Genomic DNA, 14430 nt, shown 5'->3' with positions numbered 1-14430 from the left:
CACGAAATTATTTTTAATTTCTATCCAGAGAGAGATTTTGAGTTGATTTTTTTGCTTCTGATTGATACGCAAATTGCCCTAATTGTCATAATTGTTCAGAATTGTTGGAGGTGCAGAAGTATGGTTCTCATTCAGATCATTATAGACTGTTCTGTTTTTGACAGATTCTGTTTTCAATACATAGTTTGCTTGTTTTGGTATTTCCATAGATTATTTTAAGTGATATAAATTGTGGAAATAGTAAGATACAGTATTCATTGTGTGAAAATAATTATGAGTCTTGTTTTGACAGTACCCAAGTGATTGTGTTGCTCGTTATCTTACTAACCCATCTCACGAAGTTCCGTTAAGTTTTGTGTTGTGAAGTTTTCAAGTTTTGGGTAGAGTTTCGATGGACTATGGAACAAGGAGTGGCAAGAGCCTAAGCTTGGGGATGCCCAAGGCATCCTAAGCCATATTCAAGGATACCAAAAAGCCTAAGCTTGGGGATGCCCCGGGAAGGCATCCCCTCTTTCGTCTTCAATCCATCGGTAACTTTATTTGGGGGTATATTTTTATTCACCACATGATATGTGTTTTGCTTGGAGCGTCATTTTATTTTGTTTCAATAAGGTACTTAGGATCTGAAATTCTTAGATGGGAGAGTCTCCACATAGCCAAATAGTTGTTCAACTACTCATTGAGCTTCACTTATATCTTTTGGAGTAGTTTATCTTTTGCTCTAGTGCTTCACTTATATCTTTGAAGAGCATTGCAATGGTTCTATTTTATAGAACTAGTTGAACTCTCGTGCTTCACTTAGATCATTTTGAGAGTCTTAAACAGCATGGTAATTGGCGTTTGCTATGAAAGTAGTCCTAAATATGATAGGCATCCAAAGAGGATAGAAACCTTCATATTCTTGTGCAGTGATTAGTAAGAGAAGTTTGATTCCTCTCAATTGGTTTTGAGATATGGATATGGTAATATTAGAGTTATGCTAGTAGGGTGTTGTGAATCTAGAAATACTTGTGTTGAAGTTGGTCATTCCCGTAGAATGCACGTATGTTGAACCACTATATTAGGAAGTCTGAGCATAATTGATTTATTGGCTGTCATCCTTTGTGTGGCGGTCGGGATTGCGCGATGGTTAACACCTACCAACCCTTCCCCTAAGAGTATGTGTTTAGCAATTTGTTTCGATTACTAATAAAACTTTCGCAATAAGTATATGAGTTCTTCATGACTAATGTGAGTCGATGGTATAGATGCACTTTTACCTTCCACCATTGCTAGCCTCTCTAGTACCGCGCAATTTTCGTCGGTGCACAAACCCACCATAAACCTTCCTCAAAACAGTCACCATACCTACCTATTATGGCATTTTCATAGCCATTCCGAGATATATTGCCATGCAACTCCCACCATTCCGTCTCATGACATGTGCCTTCACTTTCATATTGCCATTGCATGATCGTAAGATAGCTAGCGAGATGTTTCAACGTCATACGCTAAGCTAAATCGTTGCACATCCAGGTACACTGCCGGAGGCATTTCATATAGGTACACTGCCGTTGCATGGTAATCCCTACACGTTCACATTAATATCTATTGATGGGCATCTCCATAGACCATTAATACGCCAAGTCAATGTGACCATCTCCTCCTTTTTGCCACACAACCTCCACCACACTCTATTCCACCTATAGTGTTATATCCATGGCTCACGCTCATGTATTGCGTGAGAGTTGAAAATGTTTGAGAAAGTAAGAGTGCGAAAACAATTACTTGTCCAATACCGAGGTTGTGCATGATTTAAATTCGTTGTGTGGGGATGATGGAGCATAGCCACACTATATGATTATGTAGGGATAACTTTCTTTGGCCTTGTTATTTCGAAAGTTCATGATTACTTTGCTAGTTTGCTTGAAGTATTATTGTTTCCATGTCAATAGTAAACTATTGTTTTGAATCTTAGGGATCTGAACATTCATGCCCCAAGAAATAAGTTACAAAGGAAAAATATGTTAGGTAGCATTCCACATCAAAAATTCGGTCTTTGTCACTTCCATACTCGAGGACGAGCAGGAGTTAAGCTTGGGGATGCTTGATACGTCTCCAATGTATCTATAATTTTTTATGGTTCCATGCTATTATCTTGTCAACTTTGGATGTTTTATATGCATGAATATGCTATTTTTTATCTTTTTTGGGACTAACCTATTAACTTAGTGCCAAGTGCCAGTTTTTGTTCTTTTCCATGTTTTTGACCCTTTTCACACGGAGTCCCAATGGAATAAAACTTTGCGATGATTTTTTTGGACCAAAAGAGACCCCCGAAGGTTTGGAAGAAGACCATAAGAGCCACAAGGGAGTCACAAGCCCGGGAGGCGCGACCCCCCTAGGCCGCACCTACTAGGCTTGTGACCTCCTCGTGGGCCCAACCGACGTAATTCCACCTCCATAAATTCCTATAAATTCAGAAACTCCCAGAAAGAGACCTAGGTCGGGAGTTCCACCGCCGCAAGCCTTTGTAGCCACCAAAAACCAATCTGGAGCCTGTTCCGCACCCTGTCGGAGGGGGAATCCATCTCCGGTGGCCATCTTCATCATCCCGGCGATCTCCATGCCGAGGAGGGAGTAGTTCTCCCTCGGGGCTGAGGGTATGTACCAGTAGCTATGTGTTTGATCTCTCTCTCTCATGTTCTTAAGATGTCATGATCTCGATGTACCGCGGGTTTTGCTACTATACTTGGATCTTATGATGTTCTTCCCCCTCTCCCTTCTTGTAATGAATTGAGTTTTCCCTTTGGAGTTATCTTATCGGATTGAGTCTTTGAGAACACTTGATGTATGTCTTGCACGCATCTATCTGTGGTGATCAACTTGCGGGTTTGTGATATTGGGAACCTATGCATAAGGGTTGGCAGCCGTTTGGAAATTCATGTGAGTACTCGATGTATGTTTTGGTGATCAACTTGCGGGTTTCGTGACATTGGGAACCTATGCATATGGATTGGCACACGTTTTGACTCTCGGGTAGAAACTTTGGGGCATTCTTTGAAGTTCTATGTGTTGGTTGAATAGATGATTCTGAGATTGTGTGATGCATATCGTATAATCATGCCCACGGATACTTGAGGTGACAATGGAGTATCTAGGTGACATTAGGGTCCTGGTTGTTATGTATCTTAAGGTGTTATTCTAGTACGAACTCTATGAAAGATTGAACGGAAAGAATAGCTCTGTGCTATTTTTCTACGGACTCTTGAATAGAACGATCAGAAAGAATAACTTTGTGGTGGTTTCGTACCCGATAATAATCTCTTCGTTTGTTCTCCGCTATTAGTGACTTTGGAGTGACTCTTTGTTGCATGTTGAGGGCTAGTTATATGATCCAATTATGTTATCATTGTTGAGACAACTTCACTAGTGAAAGTATGAACCCTAGGCCTTGTTTCCACGCATTGCAATACCGTTCGTGCTCACTTTTACTATTAGTTACCTTAATGTTTTTGTAATTTCAGATTACAAAAACCTATATCTACCATCCATAGTGCACTTGTATCACCATCTCTTCGCCGAACTAGTGCACCTATACAATTTACCATTGTATTGGGTGTGTTGGGGACACAAGAGACTCCTTGTTATTTGGTTGCAGGGTTGCTGGAGAGAGACCATCTTCATCCTACGCCTCCCGCAGATTGATAAACCTTAGGTCACCCACTTGAGGGAAAATTGCTACTGTCCTACAAACCTGTGCACTTGGAGGCCCAACAACGTCTACAAGGAGAAGGTTGCGTAGTAGAAATCAGTGGGCGCAGGGATGACACTCGTCCTGCCGGTGGGTGGTCGTGGTCTTGTTGCACCGGAAGGGAAACCTTTAGAAGATGCCTTTGGAGCCCTGGTACGCTCCCACCTACTTTGCACTAAAGGGGAAATTGTCCCGTCCTGCCATCTTCTGCTCGCCTGTCCTTCCCTGGCGATACCCTTGACTCCTGAGGCTCGGCCTTGCCTCAAAATATCCGCCGCTCCAGAGGGGTCCCGAGGAGGCCCCTGATACGTCTCCAACGTATCTATAATTTTTTATGGTTCCATGCTATTATCTTGTAACCTTTGCATGTTTTGTATGCATTTTATGTCCTTTTTGGGACTAACCTATTAACTCAGTGCCAAGTGTCAATTCCTGTTTTTTCCGTGTTTTTGACATTTTCCAGAGGAGAATATTAAACAGAGTCCAAACGTAATAAAACCTCCGGAAAGATTTTTTTTCTGGAACAGAAGATACGCAGGGAACTTGAGAACCAAGGCAAAGGGCTCCGGGGGAGGCCTCAAGCCCCCTAGCCGCGGCCCCCAGCAGGCTTGTGGGCCCTTCATGGCTCCTTTGCCCTACCTCTTCCGCCTATAAATTCCCTAAAAAACTGAAACCACGGGAGAGAGCCACGAAAATACTTCCGCCGCCGCAAGCTTCTGTCTACGCAAGATCCCATCTGGGGCACGTTCTGGTGCCCTGCCGGAGGGGGGATTCAGACATGGAGGGCTTCTTCATCAACACCATTGCCTCTCCAATAATGTGTGAGTAGTTCACCACAGACCTTCGGGTCCATAGCTAGTAGCTAGATGGCTTCTTATCTCTCTTGGATCTTCAATACAAAGTTCTCCATGATCTTCATGGAGATCTATCAGATGTAATCCTCTTTTGCGGTGTGTTTGTCTAGATCCGATGAATTGTGGATTTATGATCAGATTATCTATGAATCTTATTTGAGTTTCCTCTGATCTCTTATATGCATGATTTCATACCCTTGTAATTCTCTTCAAGTTGTGGGTTTCGTTTGGCCAACTTGATCTACAATTCTCGCAATGGGAGAAGTGCTTGGTTTTGGGTTCATACCGTGCGGTGACCTCACCCAGTGACAGAAGGGGTAGCGAGGCATGCGTCGTGTTGTTGCCATCAAGGGTAAAATGATGGGGGCCATATCTATTGTATGAATTTATCCCTCTACATCATGTCATCTTGCTTAAGGCGTTACTCTATTTGTTATGAACACAATACACTACATGCATGCTCGATAGCGGTCGATGTGTGGAGTAATAGTAGTAGATGCAGAAAGTATCGGTCTACTTGTCTCGGACGTGATGCCTATATGTATGATCATTGCCTTAGATATCGTAATGACTTTGCGCGGTTCTATCAATTGCTCGACAGTAATTCGTTCACCCACCGTAATATTTGCTATCATGACATAAGCCTCTAGTGAACACTATGGCCCCCAGGTCTACTTCACATCATACTTTCAGCTCTACACTTTTACTTTGTTGCACTTTCCGCCTTCAGATCTCACCTTGCAATCAATCGTGAAGGGATTGACAACCCCTCTGTAGCGTTGGGTGCAAGTTTGTTGTTTTTGCGCAGGTACTTTGGAGACTTGCCTTGATACTCCTACTGGATTGATACCTTGGTTCTCAAACTAAGGGAAATACTTACTGCTAGTGTGTTGCATCACCTTTTCCTCTTCAAGGGAAAAACTAACGCAAGCTCAAGAGGTAGCAGCCCCTTGCAGGTATTGATGTCGCTCTTCCTCGCGAGGCTTGGCCCCTCGCGAGGGACTTGTTGATGAAGTGGGTCCCCCTGGGCCGCAGGCAGGCAGGTCTGGGTACCCCCATTCCCAGAACGCCGACACAAGCTACTCACTTGAGAACCCCCATTGTTAGTAAGACAATCTATCCTAAAATAGAAAAACATATCAAGGGCAAACCTATACCTTGCACCTAGTCCACTTGAGCTAGATGATGATGATCTTGACTTCCTCAAGATGAACCACCTCTCTTAATTGCGTTCGCTTGAGGAAGACTAGTAAATTGCTCCCCCATACTCCACTATGGGTGAGCCTCTCTTCAACACATCTTCACAAGTCCATTGCCACCACGATGGACGACAAGCTTAAAGCATTATATCTTTGTGATGCTCCACGTGAACTTGCATACCGCAATCTTGACAACGATCACCCCTTGATGTCATCCTTCATGGGTTGAATGAGATCTTCCTCTTGACGCAAGCCCATGGAAAAACACCTAACCCCACATAGAACTCTCACGAAGACCATGGGTTAGTACACATAAGCATAATGGACAATGCTTACCATACCACGGGATCACTTGATCCCTCTCGGTACATCTTGTACACTTTGTGTGTTGATAGACTTGATTTACCCTTTGACTTAGCCTTGATCAACCTCGTGTCTTTATGACCATTATTTGGATAATACCTTGAATACCACCTTGGTCACAATATAAACTCCTTGAAACCAACAAATGGACTTCAAGAAGTGCTTATGGACAAATCCTTTGAATATAACTTAAGGCAGCCATTAGTCCATAGGGATTGTCATCAATTACCAAAACCACATATGGAGAAATATGCTCTAACACCCGGCCCAGTAAGGTGGATTACACCACGGGGTTATATCCCCAGCACTTGCCATCTTCCCGCCTTCGACCTTGATGTTAACTTCAGATGGATGATGGCGTCTCTCTTCAGAAGCGACCCACGTGTCGAGCTGTCGCCTGGGTCCACACGGCTCCCGCCACTCGTGGTGTCCCTAGGCGGCTCCCTCACCCTGCCACCAAGACCGATGGGGAGCGGGTGGCCTCCTCTGTCCACCCGTCGATGGACAGGCAGGAGCCTAGACGCTCCACCATTGCCTCCTCGCCCGCAAGTTGCAGCCCCTCGCCCCCGTTGTGCACGTCGCTCTTCTCATGGCGCAGGGGCTACCACGTTGTTGCCCCCAGGGACGATCGCGATGCCCGACTCAAGTGCATCATCGAGCTCGTCTCCACCGCATGCTCGTGTTGGAGGAGGCCCCATGCTCAACGCTGGCAGTTGCTCCTACCCACTCTCGTGGAAGCCCCAGCTCGCACTCGCGGATGCCCTATGCTCAGCGCTGGCGGTTGCTCCTACCCACTATCATGGAAGCCCCAGCTTGCGTTGGCCGATGCCCCACGCTCAACGCTGGCGGTGTACTTTGTTGAGGGCCCCCGGGCGTCACATCCTCAAACTGAGTATGCCTCAGGAGGGGATCATGCTCGTGATGTTCCATGTGCCTGTCACGTGAGTGGGGGTTGGGGATGATGCATGTTCTTGGGTCAGTCCCAGCAACGCTGCAAAATCCAATAGAGTGAGCTTTGGCTTGCGGGCATGCTCCTGTGTACTTCACCTCACTAGGTCCTTGGTGCTCTTACCTCCTCGTGCAACACCCACAGACAAGGCCCCAAGCGCGCCGTGCTATATTACTTGCAAAAAGTTCGCAGTTTCCCTCGTGCAGGATGTTGAAGGCCTCTGGAGCCCCTACTCAGGAGGCCTTGATAACCCACAAGTATAGGGGATCAGGACAGTCTTCACGTGTAGTATTTCACCCTAATTTATTGATTCAACACAAGGGGAGCCAACGAACATTTATAGGCCTTGGCAATTGAGTTGTCAATTCAACCGCACCTGGGATATCTCTGTGAAACAAAGGTTTAGTAGCATGGCAAATAGTAGTAGCAGTAACAGTAATATCAGCAACTTGGTAGCAGTAGTGATAGTGACAATAGCAATAGTAACTTAGCAAGGTTCAGTATATGTAAATCATAGGCACATGGCTAGAGCGACCGAGAACTATCTCCAATTCATCAATATAATGTAGGTATGTATTTCGTATATAGTCATACGTGCTTGCGATAACAACTTGCATGACATCTTTGTCCTACCCTCCCGTGCCAATGGGGTCCTATTGGAAACTAAGGGATATTAAGGCCTCCTTTTAATAGAGAACTAGAACAAAGCATTAACACATGATGAATACATGAACTCCTCAAATTATGTCAATCACTGGAAAGAATCCCAATTATTGTCACAATGGGGTATGCGGATCAGGACACGTAATAGGTGCATACTGCTACGGCAACAAAAGACCTTCCTTGGCAACGGTGCCAGGAATCCTTCTGCTACGGGCTACGCCTATAGGGACTTCCTTGGCAAATATGCAAAGGATTCCCCCGCGACCTTGGAGCCTTGTGTTGGTGTTCCCTTGAAGAGGAAAGGGTGATGTAACACAGCGGCGGTAAGTATTTCCCTCAGTTTGAGAACCAAGGTATCAGTCCAGTAGGAGGATCGCGTCAAGTCACAAGTACCTGCACAAACACAAAGATCTTGCACCAACGCTATGAAGGGGTTGTCAATCCCTTATAGATTGTTTGCAAAGTGAGAACTGAAAGCAAAAAGTAAACAAAGCGAAGTAAAAGTAAAAGTGGAGACGATAGTTGTGAATAGACCCGGGGGCCGTAGTGTTCACTAGTGGCTTCTCTCATGAAAGCAAGTAGACAGTGGGTGAACGAATTACTGTCGAGCAATTGATAGAACCGCGCAAAGTCATGATGTTATCTATGGCAATGATAATATCTATAGGCATCACGTCCAAAACAAGTAGACCAATACTTTCTGCATCTACTACTATTACTCCACACATCGACCGCTATCCAGCATGCATCTAGTGTATTGAGTTCATAAGAACAGAGTAACGCCTTAAGCAAGATGACATGATGTAGATGGACAATCTCAAATCTATGATGAAAGCCCATCTTGTTACCCTTGATGGCAATAACACAATGCGTGCCTTGCTGCCCCTTCTGTCACTGGGAAAGGTCACCGCACGGTATGAACCCAATACCAAGCACTTCTCCCATTGCAAGAATCGTAGATCTAGTTGGCCAAACAAAACCCAAGACTCTGAGACTTACAAGGATATAAAATCATGCATATAAGAAATCAGCAAAGACTCAAATATAAATCATAGATAATCTGATCACAAATCCACAATTCATCGGATCTCGACAAACACACCGCCAAAGAGGATTACATCGGATAGATCTCCATGAAGATCATGGAGAACTCTGTATTGAAGATCCAAGAGAGAGAAGAAGCCATCTAGCTACTAACTACAGACCCGTAGGTCTGAAGTAGACTACTCACGAGTCATTGGAGAGGCGATGATGTTGATGTAGAAGCCCTCCAGCTCCAAAGTCCCCTCCGGCACAGCACCGGGAAGGGTCTCCAGATGAGATCTCACGGAAACGGAAGCTTGCGGCGGCAGAAAAGTGGTTTCGTGGACGCCCTGATTTTTTTCTGGTATTTTAGGGAATATATAGGCGAAAGAGCTAGGGCAGGGGAGCACCAGGGAGGCCACAAGTCTGGTCGCCACAGGCCCCCCTGGCCGCGGCGTCACGGCTTGTGGGCCTCCTGCCTTGGCCCTCAAGTCCCCCGATCTTCTTCTGTTCCGGAAAAATTTATTTCGGGGATTTTATTCCGTTTGGATTCCGTTCCAAAATTAGATCTAAAAAGAGTCAAAAACACAGAAAAAACAGGAACTGGCACTTGGCACTGAATTAATAAGTTAGTCCCAAAAAAGATATAAAAGATATATAAAACATCCAAAGTTCACAAGATAACAGCATGAAACCATAAAAAATTATAGATACGTTTGAGACGTATTAAGCATCCCCAAGCTTAACTCCTGCTCGTCCTCGAGTAGGGAAGTGATAAAGAATGAATTTTTGATGCTTTCATGCTACCTAGCATAGATGTCCTTTGTAACTCCTCTTATGTGACGTGAATGTTCAGATCCATTAGATTCAAAACAATAGTTTGCTATTGACGTGGAGACAATAATACTTCAACCAAACTAGCAAGGTAATCATGAACTTTCAAAATAACAAGACCAAAAGAAAGTTATCCCTACAAAATCATATAGTCTGGCTATGCTCTATCATCCTTGCACAACGAATTTAAATCATGCACAACCTCGGTATTGGCCAAGTAATTGTTTTCACACCTTTACTTTCTCAAACTTTTTCAACTCTCACGCAATACATGAGCGTGAGCCATGGTTTTAGCACTATAACTGGAATGGAGTGTGGTGGAGGTTGCAAGACAAACAAGGAGAAGATGGTCACATTGACTAGGCATATCAATGAGCTATGGAGATGCTCATCAATAGATATCAATGTGAATGAGTAGGGATTGCCATAAAAATGATGCACTAGAGCTAAGAGTAAGTGAAATCTCTTAAAGAAAACTAGTGGGCGTGCATCCAACTTGCTTGCTCACGAAGACCTAAGGCAATTTTGAGGAAGCCTATCATTGGAATATACAAGCCAAGTTAGATAATGAAAATTTCCCACTAGCTATATGGTGGTGACAAAACGAGAGACTCTCAATCATGAAGATCATGGTGCTTAATATGAAGCACAAGTGTGGAAAGGAGATAGTAGCATTGTCCCTTCTCTCTTTTTCTCTCATTTGTTTTGGTGGGCTGTTTGGCCTCTTTTTTTGGTGGGCATCTTTGGCCTCTTTTTGTAAATGATCTTCACTGGCCTCTTTTATTTACTCACATGGGACAATAATCCATCAATGATGATCATCACACTTACAACTCAAAACTTAGAGCAATGATGACTCTATAAGGAATGCCTTCGGTAGTGTACCGTGACAATGATCTAGCATGGCATAGACATCAATGGAAACATCATGCTAGCTATCTTATGATCATGCAATGGCAATGTAGAAGCTGTGGCACATGTCATGGCAGTAGTTGCATGGCAATATATCTCGGAATGGCTTTGAAAAAGCCATGGTAGGTAGGTATGGTGGCTGTTTTGAGGGAGGCTATATGGTGGGTTTTGTGCACCGACGAAAGTTGCACAGCACTAAAGAAGATAGTGATGGTGGAAGGTGAAAGTGCATCTAAACCATGAACTAAACGTTTTTCATGAAGAACTCATATACTTGTTGCAAAAGTTTTAGTAGTAATCGAAACAAAGCATTCAACGCATACTCCTAGGGGAAGGGTTGGTAGGTATAAACCATCGCGCGATCCCGACCGCCACACAAAGGATGACAATCAATAAACTAATCATGCTCAGACTTCATCACATAGCGGTTCACCATACGTGCATGCTAAGGGAATCACTAACTTCAACACAAGTATTTCTAGATCCACAACACCTTACTAGTATAACTTCAATATTACCACTACCACAACTCAAAACTAATTGAGATGAATCAAACTTCTCTAACTACTCAATGCACATGAAGGTGGAAGTTTTCATATCCCTTTGGATAACTACCCCTTTTGAGACTACTTTCATAGCATAAGCCAACTACCAAGCCACGCACTTCCATGCTCTAAAAGATAGAAGTGAAACACAAAGAGCAAAAACAACTAGCTCAAAAGATATAAGTGAAACACATGTGAGCTGAATTGTCTAACCAAAGGATATAAGTGAAGCTCGACAAAATCACGGTGAGTGCATGTCTCTCTCTCTAGGTGTGCAGCAAGGAAGATTGTGACACAACAAAAATAAAAGACTCCTACGATACAAGACGCTCCAAGCAAAACACATAACATGTGGTGAATAAAAATATAGCCCCAAGTAACGTTACCGATGGATTGAAGACGAAAGAGGGGATGCCTTCCGGGGGCATCCCCAAGCTTAGGCTTTTACGGCATCCTTGAATCAACTTGGGGTGCCTTGGGCATCCCCAAGCTTGAGATCTTGCCACTCTTTATCTCTTTGTCCATAAGAACTTCACCCAAAACTTGAAAACTTCACAACACGAAACTTAAACAGAAACTCGTGATATCATTAGTATAAGAAAGCAAATCACCACTTCCTTAGGTACTGTAGCAAGCTTAAATTCTACTTATGTTGATGTTGGGTTACAGTATTTTCAGTCTTCCATGGCTAATACCCCCCGATACGATCCATAGTTTCATCAAAATAAGCAACCAACTCAACAAAAACAGAATCTGTTAACAGCAGACCAGTCTGTAGCAATCTGTATACTTCGTATACTTCTTGTACTTCAAAACTTCTGAAAAATTATGAAAGTCTGAAGAATTTGCGTAGCAATCAGCCGCAAAAATAATCAACTCAAAAGCTCTTACAGAAAAAAATGAAAATTATTTTTGTGAGCAGAAAGTTTCTGTCTTTTCCAGCATGACCAAATGATCATCCCCAAGACTAATCATAACGGTTTCACTTGGCACAAACGCAAAAGAAACACAAAAAACACAATCATAACAGAATTATGAAAGTGTGGAAAACACAAAGCAGAAAGAAAAAAGATAGATTCGTTGGATTGCCTCCCAACAAGCGCTATTGTTTAACGCCCTTAGCTAGGCATTGATAACTCAATGATGCTCACACAAAAGACAAGAATTGAAGCAAAACGAGAGCATCATAAAGCATGTGAAAATCACATAGCAATCTCAACATAACGAGAGGTAATTTGGTAACATGAAAGTTTCTACCAAAATATTTTCCTCTCTCATAGCAATTACATGTGGGATCATAATCAAATTCAACAATATAGCTATCACAAAGGATATTCTTTTCATGATCCACGTGCATACAAAGTTGACGCTTTTCAAAAATAGTGGGATTATCATCAACTAAAGTCATGACTTATCCAAACCCACTTTCAATATTATTGCAAATATCATTGCAACAAGTAGTGGATATAGCAAAACTAGCATCCCCAAGCTTAGGGTTTTGCATATTTTTAGCATGATTGTCACTAATAGGATTTATAGTGAAACCATTGCAATCATGCTTTTCATTCAAGAGGTCCTCTGAATCACTTCATAAATTTCTTCATCGCGATTTTAAGATTAACGCATATCAATCAAAACTCCATAAAGATAGTCAAGTGCACTCAACTCACTAGCAATTGGATCAATATAATTGGATCGCTTAAAGAGATTAGCAAGTGGATGAGGATCCATATCACTAGATTTTCAGCAAGCGAAGATGCAAGCATATTGAAGGCACATAGCACACAAGCAAAGGAAAGGCAAGTGAAAGAAAAGGGCGAACAAAAATGCAAACGAAGAAGGCAAAAAAGGCAAAAGAAAACACCAAAGGAGAAAGGCAAATGAAAACGGCTAATGTGAAGTGGGGGAGAGGAAAACGAGAGGCAACTGGCAAAAAAGGTAAATGCAGGAGATGAGTTTGTGACACTTGGATAGATCTTGACTTGATCTCTCCCCGGCAACGACGCCGGAAATACTTCTGCTACGGCAACAAAAGACCTTCCCTGACAACGGCGCCAGGAATCCTTCTGCTATGGGCTACGCCTATAGGGACTTCCTTGGCAAATATGCAAAGGATTCCCCCGCGGCCTTGGAGCCTTGCGTTGGTGTTCCCTTGAAGAGGAAAGGGTGATGTAGCACAACGATGGTAAATATTTCCCTCAGTTTGAGAACCAAGGTATCAATCCAGTAGGAGGATCGCGTCAAGCCACAAGTACCTGCACAAACACAAAGAGCTTGCACCCAACGCTATGAAGGGGTTGTCAATCCCTTATAGATTGTTTGCAAAGTGAGAACTAAAAGCAAAAAGTAAACAAAGCAAAGTAAAAGTAAAAGTGGAGACGATAGTTGTGAATAGACTCGGGGGCCGTAGTGTTCACTAGTGCCTTCTCTCATGAAAGCAAGTAGACGGTGGGTGAACGAATTACTGTCGAGCAATTGATAGAACCGCGCAAAGTCATGACGTTATCTATGGCAATGATCATATCTATACGCATCTCGTCCAAAACAAATAGACCGATACTTTGTTCATCTACTGATATTACTCCACACGTCGACCGCTATCCAGCATGCATCGAGTGTATTGAGTTCATAAGAACAGAGTAATGCCTTAAGCAAGATGACATGATGTAGATGGACAATCTCAAATCTATGATGAAAGCCCATCTTGTTACCCTTGATGGAAACAACATGATGCGTGCCTTGCTGCCCCTTCTGTCACTAGGAAAGGTCACCGCACGGTATGAACCCAAAACCAAGCACTTCTCCCATTGCAAGAATCATAGATCTAGTTGGCCAAACAAAACCCAAGACTCGGAGAGACTTACAAGGATATCAAATCATGCATATAAGAAATCAGCAAAGACTCAAGTATAAATCATAGATAATCTGATCACAAATCCACAATTCATCAGATCTCGACAAACACACCGCCAAAGAGGATTACATCAGATATATATCCATGAAGATCATGGAGAACTTTGTATTGAAGATCCAAGAGAGAGAAGAAGCCATCTAGCTACTAACTACGGACGGTAGGTCTGAAGTAGACTACTCACGATTCATTGGAGAGGCGATGATGTTGATATAGAAGCCCTCCAGCTCCAAAGTCCCCTCCGGCAGGGCACAGGGAAGGGTCTCCAGATGAGATCTCGCGGAAACGGAAGATTGCGGCGGTGGAAAAGTGGTTTCGTGGACGCCCTGATTTTTTTCTGGGATTTTAGGGGATATATAGGCGAAAGAGCTAGGGCAGGGGAGCGCCAGGGAGGCCACAAGCATGGTCGCCGCAGGCCCTGCCTGGCCGCGGCGTCAGGGCTTG

Source organism: Hordeum vulgare, chromosome 5H (assembly GCF_904849725.1).
Source record: "Hordeum vulgare subsp. vulgare chromosome 5H, MorexV3_pseudomolecules_assembly, whole genome shotgun sequence".
NCBI classification, from domain to species: Eukaryota; Viridiplantae; Streptophyta; class Magnoliopsida; order Poales; family Poaceae; genus Hordeum; species Hordeum vulgare.
Note: the sequence above shows the minus strand (reverse complement) of the source record.